Source organism: Varroa destructor, unplaced genomic scaffold (assembly GCF_002443255.2).
Source record: "Varroa destructor unplaced genomic scaffold, Vdes_3.0 BEIS01000003.1, whole genome shotgun sequence".
Taxonomy (NCBI): domain Eukaryota; kingdom Metazoa; phylum Arthropoda; class Arachnida; order Mesostigmata; family Varroidae; genus Varroa; species Varroa destructor.
The window spans coordinates 29,886,630-29,897,521 of NW_019211456.1; positions in this window are offsets into that span (position 1 = coordinate 29,886,630).

A 10,892-nucleotide genomic window follows, 5' to 3' on the forward strand; every position below is an offset into this window, starting at 1 on the left:
GTACCTATACTCCAAGATCGTTATTTATTCGACTTAGACTCAGTCAATCATAAAACTAGTACTGAATTATAAAGGTAACAAAGATCATATTAGAAAAGCTAAGCTAAATTACATGGGCACAAACATATGTTGAGCTTTTCTTTTTCACTACATTTTTTGGATAGGTTGTAAACACACTTAATGCGACGCTAGCATTTTTCTGCGATTGAGTTATTAGGATAGTAGCATGATGTCGTAAAGATCATAACAAGTATACCAATTTGAAACATTATCGTGCTTGCTTACAAAATTTTAATTATATTTTGAGCCAACAACTCGGTTCCTCGTTTCAATCCTTATATAACTGAAGCGTTTGTATAGGATCGCGTTTAATGTGCGGTCGGAGATAATGACGTAAATCGACATGGACATACAGATACGAGAATCCGACCTATTTTGCAAGAACTTGCTCTAATTTTTCAACTTGTTTGCAATGCCTTCAATGCGTAGGGTCGCAATATATATTACCAAAGATCCAAAAAAGGCAACACTTAGCGCAAACGTTCCTACGCTCCATAACAATAATCGAGCTGCTAAACTTCCGTCAACGACAGGCTGAAGCTTAACAAACGGCTGCATCAAGCCTGCTAATTATTCATTGATAACCATTTGCTTGAAGTTCAAGAATTTGTTTGGAATTTTCGGAAAAAACGAGAAATGTTGGATGTTTGTAGACGATTCATTTGTCCCTTCTTGTAATCGATCCTATTGAGATAGACAAGCTGCCAATAGTATAAGGTAAAACGGTGTGCAAGTTATTAATGATTTTGATAAATGGCTAGCCGTTCTATGTATTTGGCCATTCAATCAATACTTCGAAATATGTACGGTGCTATGTTTTCATTATAGGGTTTTCAATATTGTTTTCATAATATATATATATATATATATATATATATATATAGTTTGTATGTACATATTTTTAAATACGGTAGGGTTACGTTAACTTATAATTCTTTGAAAGGTAATCCATTATTTATTATGCTATCATGTTATCGACCAATTATACGGCATGACAACGTACGTCCAACTGATTGTATAATATATGTTTACGGAGTTCCTCATCTCTGGTCGAGAAGGCTGAAGATCATTTGTTCCATACCATCTTACCAATCACATACACCATATAGTAGGTACGATTAAATAAATAAAATACCACCAAGTTAAAAGAGGCAAGAGGAAAATTAACGAGAGAGATATTGCCATTGTGATATCTATTCTAATATTTTATACAGTTTTTTTTCTATGTGCAAAGGGTATCGTTCATGATGTACCAGGCTGAAGCTTTTCCCTACTAATGCACCCGCTGGCGGCTTTACCCTTCAATGGACAGAGTTAAATTGGAAACTACTGTCTTTGCAATATCAATTTTTTTAAATTGCGAGTTGTTGCGAAAAAGTTGAAAATAATTATTTATTATAAGGTTTTAGGATTATAGGATTATAGAAAAATGTACTTATTATAGGGTTTACAAAAAATGTAGGGATACGACGCACGAGGCGTGAGTGGTAGGCGTTCGGCCCCCCGCGGTAGCTTTCGTACAGTATCAACACAGCTTGTATCAAGGACTGTTATGTTGAATTCTCACTGAAATAATACACAATAGTTATTATTCATCATATATTAATAATCATAAAAAGGCATAGCTACTTAGGGTCAGCCGTCACTTACCTTGAATCAATAATCACTCCAAGGGTAGAGGGTTTCAAGGACATAGAACGGCGACGCGTTACCAATACAAACAAAATTTTGCTAAAACTTATTGTGAAAACCGTTTTTTAAGCACGTTTGTAAAGAACCTACTCAAGGTTAAACCCCAAAACGTCGAACCCTATTCAAATTTTACATCTGCATTTTTATATTATCAAAGTGAAGCCGGTAAAAATACAGGGTCATTCAAACGCTGAAAAAAACTATTTATAAAGAAGATCTTTGAGAGAAATTTGCGCATCAAGATTTTTAAATTTGACTCCATCGCGCTCTGTCGGTGGATAAATTGCTCTTATTGGTTATGTTAACGTTCTATACAGAATATGCTTTTCTAGTGCCAAGCGTAGTATAGTAATAATTATTTAAGAAAAAGCCATTAAATATATATATAAATATATCAAGTAAGATGGGAAAATGTCCTAATCATAATTCCCTCGCGTTTACATGGTGTAGTTGATAAATATGCCTGGAGCTGTCCCGGCAATATCTTCTATTAAATACAAACGATCGTGTAGAAAATTTCGTCTTACGCGACACTGTACGTACCAACAGGTAACTCGGATTGTCTAGCTTCACCGGTCTAGCTAACACGGGGTGGCAAAGTAAGCGTTTGGTTTAAACTAGGAAAGGTCCGAATGCAATCCATTGCACAAATATCAGAAAAATTATTATTTGAAAATAATAATCTATAATCTAATCTGCATCTTGAAACCCTCTAAAATCCTGTTCTTTTTCAGTCTCCGAGAAAAGGCTGGCTCCATCGAAATCATGGGAATACGTAAAATCAAAGCAATTTCGCCTTGGATAGGCAAAAGAAGCATTTTCAAGAAGAAAATGTGCTTCGCAGTAGACTAATGACGAAGGTCTTTCAATCCATTTATTTTTTAGAGCACCCACCGCTTCTACCCCAGGTGCTTGCCACACGTAATAATTAAATCCTAGCTTCTTCTCGAGATCCTCCATCAGTAGATGTTCACAGCTAACTGCTGAATAGCCAAGTCGAGGTGCAGAAGTGATGAAGCTTTCCATAGTGAAGTATTCCATCCTGTTCCGTGCGGCGCACGCTGAAGTCTTATTTCTTATCTTCACCAAAGCAATGGCTGTTACTAGACAAGACTGCATTTTCCACAATCTGCATTCTTCTTGCTTGTACTGAAAATCAACGCTTGTTAATGTGCGAGTTGCTGCTGAAAAATTATGTGATTTTGCCCTAGCTCAACTTAGCCATCGGTGAGTATTGAGACGTCGCAATATTTAGAAAGCTACTTGAGTGGTAACATTGTAAAATTGACAGAGAATCGTGGTTCACAAGCAATGGTTTGGTCAGACGCGGTTCATCTTTTCTATAGTGACTTGTTCAAGTGAACAAGTCACTATAGAAAAGACTTCAAGTGAGGTCGTTATAAGGACCATACCCGTTAGGTGTTAATCGTATTTAATTTGATTCAAACTCACTCGGTGATTCACTTAGAACGTCAGAAAGATGGAAGTACGCTAATTCATATACATCGCTAAGTTTTTCTTCTAAGTAAACGCAGACTTGTTTGAAATTAATTTAAACTTCCGCAGTGTTTTACAGGTAAACTCACAAACTCATTAGCAAAAATACACATTATTGCTTTATGTTATAGACCCTGAAAATGATGAAAATCGGGTAATCGTAAATCAGTATTTGCTTCTGTCGCCTTAGAAAGCCTGCTGAGTTTTACTTTCAGAAGAATCTCTGTGTACGTTGTTATTTTGCAGTGATTATCGATTTTTGTACTCGATACGTGAATATCTACTAAAAAATGGCAACATAGTTGGCATAATATAATGGTTTCATTGATTATGAGCTGATATTTACAAACCCATTCAATTTTTATAGAAGACGTTTAAAAACGTATCGAAATGGAGTAGGATGCATTTGGTTGTCCCTCTTAGTTTCCAACACAACGTTAACGTCGGATATGTTGAATTGTCGGTAAAGTAATACACATCAGTCTTTAGGTCATCATAGATGTTGGTCACTAGATCCTTAATAGCCGTCAAGCACGGGGTGTCGTAGAACGAATGAGAACTTCAAGAACAAGCAGTTGTAATTTGGTGTAACGAATCATAGTAGACTTTCAATAGGAATTTCGCACAACCCACGTCTTCGCCTACAGACAATTCTTATAGGTCTGTTGCATTCCCAAAGCGCTGGACACGAGTATGGCCTCCATCTATTTTGGTACCCGGTGTACCTGCAGAAATATGGCACAATACAATGTTACAGATAAAGCCTGCCTCGTTGCAGCTTTGAAAATTGCGTGACAATCATTCTAAAAGCTCAGCTTGTCCACCTCTCTACGTTAAGTATCTTTACCACCTACATTTTGAAAATTGGACATTTGTTTCGTTTAAAGGACAATTGAGCGTAATGAATAGGCAAAAAATCGTTTACCTGATACGTTACACGGGCGTATCGTAATATCTACACTGAATCAATCAGCATGTGGAAGAGGCCTAAATAAATGAACAAAGCGTAAAGAAACGCAATGACTGTGGCAGCGTAATGTTCTCCTTAGTTTTGGCACTATTGTAACGTGAGGTGAAAATTAGCTTTCAAGCTTTGACTTGGCCATAAATCTTAAATCTAAATGTTAGCTTCCTATGTACATTCAGAGCAAACTGTAGGATTTGGAAGAGGTATAAAGCGATAAACTTTTGTAAACCCAGGTTGTCTGTTATCATACAACCAAAGACACAGATGAGTTCAAATTATTTTTAAGGTAGAACGAATGGAATAGCAAATTCGCGTGGCAGTTAGCCTAATCCAGGCATAACGGTCAGTGATTGGTGTCTACATCTATTAGCAACTTTTTTGCCTGCCAAATTTAGTAACAAGTAAAATGGTGTAGATCCGATACTGAATCTTGACACACAACAGTCCCTTCTGAGAGCCATTCAGTTTAAGCAATGTTTAATTGCAGTACAAGAGGTAAAATACTAAACATGCGTTTATGTATCTAATGCTAAACCGAGCCTGCAATTTAAGGGTTTTTGTTGCCAAAGAAAGACTTTCTACGGTTAAGTGGGTCGAAGACTCGGGGGCTCTAGTCAATAATAAGCTTTTTCCAATTGGAGTCCGCTGATAGGTTGAAGGACTAAACGCTCAGGAAGAATAGCGTTCTAGTATTTGCGAAACGTTATAGGCATTTGCGGAAACGTCTACCTTCACGTACATAAATAAACCCTAAATACAAGAGTACGTGCATTTTATCATATGATTAGTAATGAAAACACAATTTATTTGAAAAAGAAGGCGTACATGTTAAGGTTAGCGAAGAAACTTTCTTTCTTCAAATACATAACATTGATGGAAAACACCACTGATTGCCATTATTATTAATCTATAGTTTTTACTGAATCACTCTATTGGATTATTAAGTTGATTTATTCGTCTAAACGGCTATAGAGGTGATACCAGACAGTTAAAAAAATGTCTAGCAACATGTTTTTAAAAGTAACATTTTAGTCCGTTTCGACTATGTCTTTTATATTTCCTGCCCTCACCACGAGTGTTTTTTTAATGTTTTTTTTGTATATTTTGCAATCCACATATTTAGGCTGTACGACATTAAAAACCCTGAGTTCCAAACCTAAAAAGAAGTTCTTGCTTGCCTCTGGAGCCAACGCCAAATACAATTTTTCGGAGGAGCGGCATTCGGTTTGCTTCAGGCCTTTCTGTCACAGTCGTGCCGGCAGCAGCAAAGAAGCACGCGTGGCCTAGAGACCGATTCGAGCTGCATTACGTTTACATTTGAAGATAATTCGCTGCACTGTTATGCAAATGTGACGAATCTGCATATAGTGACGTGCTTTCCGCGGTGAACTATTATAGCCAAACATTTTTTTTCAGTCAGCAAAAATTCGTTATGGCCTGTCTTGAAATTTGCTCGAGTTTGAAAAAAAGGCCATATTTTCTACAAATAGGACAATAGGCCTTCCTGTGTGAAGTATTAAGATACTCGCGAACAAAATGTCAATCTGAGCCAATGATAGTGGATTCGAAACTATCTCAACGATGACCCGCAACAAGATGTATACACTTGGTTTTTCCATGCAGTGTATTATATGACTCGTTTCAAACAGTTCTTTGGTAACACTTAATAATATCTTAATACAAGAGCAAGTCCGCTGCAAGTCTGTGCTCTGGGGCATCGGGTTTAAGCGATAGCTTAAATTATGTGCTGCAGCTAGACAGGAGTCATTACTAGCTGGGTTTAGCGGTTAGCTCTATACGCTCATCAAGCCAAAAACTACTATTTTCAATCACAATCTCCTGAGCGATTTTCGAATTATACCGCGAAAGGTAGCCATTGTAAATGTGTCGTGCTGTCATAGCAAGCGCGGAGTCAAACTCAGTATCGTTAAGGTTTCTTTTGAGACGGCGAGCGATATTAGACGGACATATGCAAACAGAAATATCTGGCTCGTTGTCTCGACTACTGCTCCATTGTTCAAGGTTATCTACTACTCCTTGGAAGTCAGCAAACGTAACAAAGATCATTGAGACACTGCAAATGGCTGAGCTCGACACAAGGGTGCCCAAACGCCCAAATGCCATATCAGTATAACAGAAACACAACATGACTCCGTATCCTGACGAAGCACTGTCTCAAACATGCAACGGTAAATTCAGAGCCCTCTATAAGGAAAAGCCAAAAGCGAACGCTACTACGATGATAAACAGCACATTGTTACTCCAAAATATAGGTACCATAGATTTATAATTATCAAAAGATATGAACCTGACAACGGTTTTGATTTGGCTTTTACATGGACCTGAGGAGATGATTGTCATATCTATACGTAAAGCCGAATTAGAGGTTCTTCGGATAAAGAAGCGACAGAAATCCAATAGCGAAATAGGTCTCAGGACAGGCTATTAATGCAAATACGCTTAAGTAGGTTCTGTCCTTAACATTTTCCGTGATTTAATCCTTTGTATGTCTTTACATGAAAGTCAGGCCCCAGATATTCTTTCATACTTTCCTCATTAACTTTTCATAACTCCCATCGGAAAACTGATTTTGAACAAGGTGTGATTAAAAAATTTTATCCAAAAAATGGCGGCGTGTTGCTCGCGGTCCGTGCGAGTCTCACTGTTGGACGCATTCCAGCTGTTTGTGGAGCGATGGAATGTGCCACAAGAACACATTTTCCATAAGTTGTATCTGCTTTGCCTGAAATAAATGGTAACACTTGTTGATGTATTGTTTGCTTTTCGAATATGATATACCCTTGATAGCAACTCACGATCATTAGAGCGTCCCAACGCTGGAACAGCCAGAAAAGACGTAGCGTATTCATTCCATTATAGGAACTAAAGGAAACTGTTGGCTACGAACAGCTATTTAGTGAGATATAGTTTAATTTTTCGATGGTGACCTCCTTCCTTGAAAATAGCATAATAATGACACCGGTTAGCGTTTCGTTGTCTAGGATGTGTACGGCAAACCTTTCAGTAGGTTTACGTTTTTGGGACGACATCCCGTTCGCAACCTCTTGGAACGTAGTGAGACACAGCGGGTGATACTTTTTTGTAATAATCACGAATAACCAATAATGTATACAACACCTGCGCTGTAAGCCGATCAAAGAGTCGATGCAATAGTTGTCTATGATAAAATGACTGAAATTATATAAAATTAGTAGACACTCGATGGAGGAAAGCCTAGGCGAACAAGACCGCCGATCCACTGGTTTAGTACATATGCTGGCTTGTAAACAATCAGTTAAAACTATTATTCTGTTTGATATCTACTGAGAGGGAAGTATATGAGATTTGTATGTGACGAACATTATAATATCAGATATGTACGATATCCGCAGATCTCTTCATGTCCATGTTTATTTATCGAATATTATCTGCGCAACAAACATAAATTTACTGCTAGCTTATGTCTTTTCACCTTTCCTAACCTGAATCAAGCGAATTTAGAGATGCTTGCTACCGAATATGAACTTGGTACAGTTTTTCTATCGGCATATTTTGCCTAGCTTGTTATCTCATTACAGCGTTGCCCTTGCAATTATTGTATCAGCTTGTTTCTAGTAAGCTTGTTTGATTCTCTAACTATGCCATTCTTTTGCTGTGTATTTATTTAGTTATTTACCGTTATAGCTGCATTGCTTTAGTAATTGGACTACCTCTGCCTCGATTGTTCCGTTACCCCAACAATGACATTTCAGCCATGTTTTTTGTCGCTTTATGTAGAAGGTGCTTTCTTGTGCTGCCGTTAATTGTTTCACTGCCTCATGCTGAAATTAAGGTAATTTACGTAATTCTTGAAATTGTGTAGTTTTCAGCTTGCTTGAAAAACCATGCAGGTAAGAAATAGAAAAGCATTCATATTTTCCGGGAATTGCTACCAGTTTCCTTGGGAGAAACCTACATTCGATTCATGGCAAAAACGAAGAGTAGCATCACTTCGAAAAATACAAGTCTTCACTCAGGGTGTAGATCTCAAAGAAAGCTAACACAGTAGGATATTTAACAGATCTATAACGTAAACGACCGGACACAAATACAGACAGCACACACAGAGCCTTATTCGCTTGCTAGCATTTGATACTTTGCAATAAAAAAAAATCATTGATTAATATCTGCCGAGCTCAATTGAAGTAACTAAGGGCCATGGGTAGGAAGAATCTGCTCGTAGAGTTATTTTTAGCAACACGCATTGGCCCGAAACAGTAAACTTAACTCCTGCCAATACATTTGTAGGACTACAATAAGTTCACGTTTGTTATAATTACGTTTGGCTTGACATTGGTAGAACAAAAACAGTCCTTTAACGGGGGCACAGCCAGCTCATGCCAGCACAGTCAGAAACGTATGAAGCAAAGACAGAGAAATTACCTTTAAGTCAGGAATCTTTGCTTCACTGACTGAATGAAACGGCGATACTTTTTAACAATATAGTTCCTTTATGTTCGTAAGGTTATTATCATTTCATACATATATATGTTTATAGGTAAGAAACAATATCGTTGACCAATGAGCTCAGCGTTGGTCCGATAATATAACAAAACTATCTATGAAAATTGCAAACCAACGGACATATAGGAATACTAAAAATGGTGAGGTACATGAAACAAGTATTTCACTACTTTTCGAACGACTTCAGCTAGAAAATTTTTGACTGCTGACTTGTCAAAAATTAGCAGCAGTAGTCATTGGCTTGTCTCTTTTAATCCTCGATACAGTATCGCATATAGAACGTCAAGTATCTATGACTCTCAGTAAAATGGTGCTCTACGGTTTTCTGCTCCTTGAAAATTGCTGATATTAACTTGCGTGGTTTGCGAGTTCGACTATGAACTAGCTTTGAACCAATCGTAAAGCCGAAGACAAGCAATCGAAATGTCTAATTATCGCTGTTCAGATAAAAAAAAACAAGCTCAACCTCATGAGGCCAGAGAAATTTAGGGACCTGAACCGACAACGTACGCTTTTCTGGTAACGCGTTGGCCTTAAGTAATCGTCGTCCGAAATGTTAACTCTTTAAGTCTGCCATCTTTAGTTTTACCATCCAGCTTGTATGAAAATTAAAACTAAGAACATGCGGGCTTCGATGCTGCCTCCTCCATATGCCGCAGGTACGCTTTCGATTTATTTGTAGAATGAGGTTTTCATTAATGATGTCCCAGCGAGACCTATGTAAAAAGACGCCACAGGCGAATATTTGACAATGGTAAATTTTGGCAGGCATGAACGTGCGTTTTGGTCTTGAATTGTTGTAAAACATAAGATTGTAAAATTTTATGTCCTTGTCCTATAAGGTATCAACAATTCGATAAGCATGAACGATGTAATGCGAACATACGTTAGTGTAATGTAACGTTTGTGTCAGAACAAATAACAGAATGGAATAAGATCATTTTGCTTTTCCTAAAGATCGTAGATTATGTTTGAAAATGGCATTGCAACATTGTCCATCGGTTCGGCAGAATTACTTTTTCATGAAGCGAAAGAACTTGCATAAATTTGTTGAAGTTGAGGGAAAATGAGCATCGTGAAAACGAAGGGGTAACCTGAATCTGAGCGTACACCCCTTGGCTTCCATAGTAATGACTTCAAAACCTCAAGAGCCTTAAGTTGTACGCCAGTCGTAAGGTAGACGAAAAGAAAATTTAGAGGTACTTGTAGAAACCCTTGTGCATGCAAGTGTAACTCAGAAAATAACATTATATATATTGGATTGTCTCATGAAACGAGGTCACTTTGGCGCATGTTGGTTATCGACGGCGCTGATTTCATCCTACACGCATTGAGAGTAGCGCTTTGGAAGCCACCTAATCTTGTTAACGACAGCGTGCCTGAGAGAATCGTTGGCAAAATGTGCTACGTTATCTATTATCTTCTTTGGGGCGTGGAACCGATCAAAACCACACAAAACTAAATTTGGAAAATTTAGTAACATTTTATAACATCTACTAAAGGGAATAGCACATTGAACCAATAGGTGCATTGTCCGTGCTCGGTTTCGAACAACACCATCCGTGATCTGAACAACTCGTTTAAGCCTTAATTATTTTTTGTGGCTTCCTCAGATAATTGTAACAGTAATTAACTGTTGATCCGCTGAAGGCCCGCTTACTAAATGTTTTCACCAATCTTTGGTGGATTCTACGAGCACTCACTATCATCGACAGTCGTAGGTAGCTACAGCCTTGGCGCAAATGTCTGACATATTGACAAAGAGCCGTCAATGGTGCTCGGCTGAAAAGTTATTCAAATGTTTCAAGCCATAAAATGACTCATGTATGTACTATTTCGATAGGTAAGTAGCCGGAATGTAAAGTGATGGGTTATAATTGTTTCTATTGCATCTAGAATTCGTAATCCGAGATTAGATCTTGCTGACTCTACAGTCTCATATGTGATGATTATTACTTTACTCATCTTACAGATGTTGTCAACTGCTGTTTTTATATATAGCATTACTAAGCTATATATATATATATATATATATATATGCGCTATTTTGATCGCTAACCTTGTCCCATTTCTTTGGGCTTTTGCAGTCCCTGGGAAGAAATTTTTGCGCCTTTCCATTGAAATAAAATGAATGCCACTAAGGGGTTCTGCAAAGAAACAGGGAGTAGTCTGA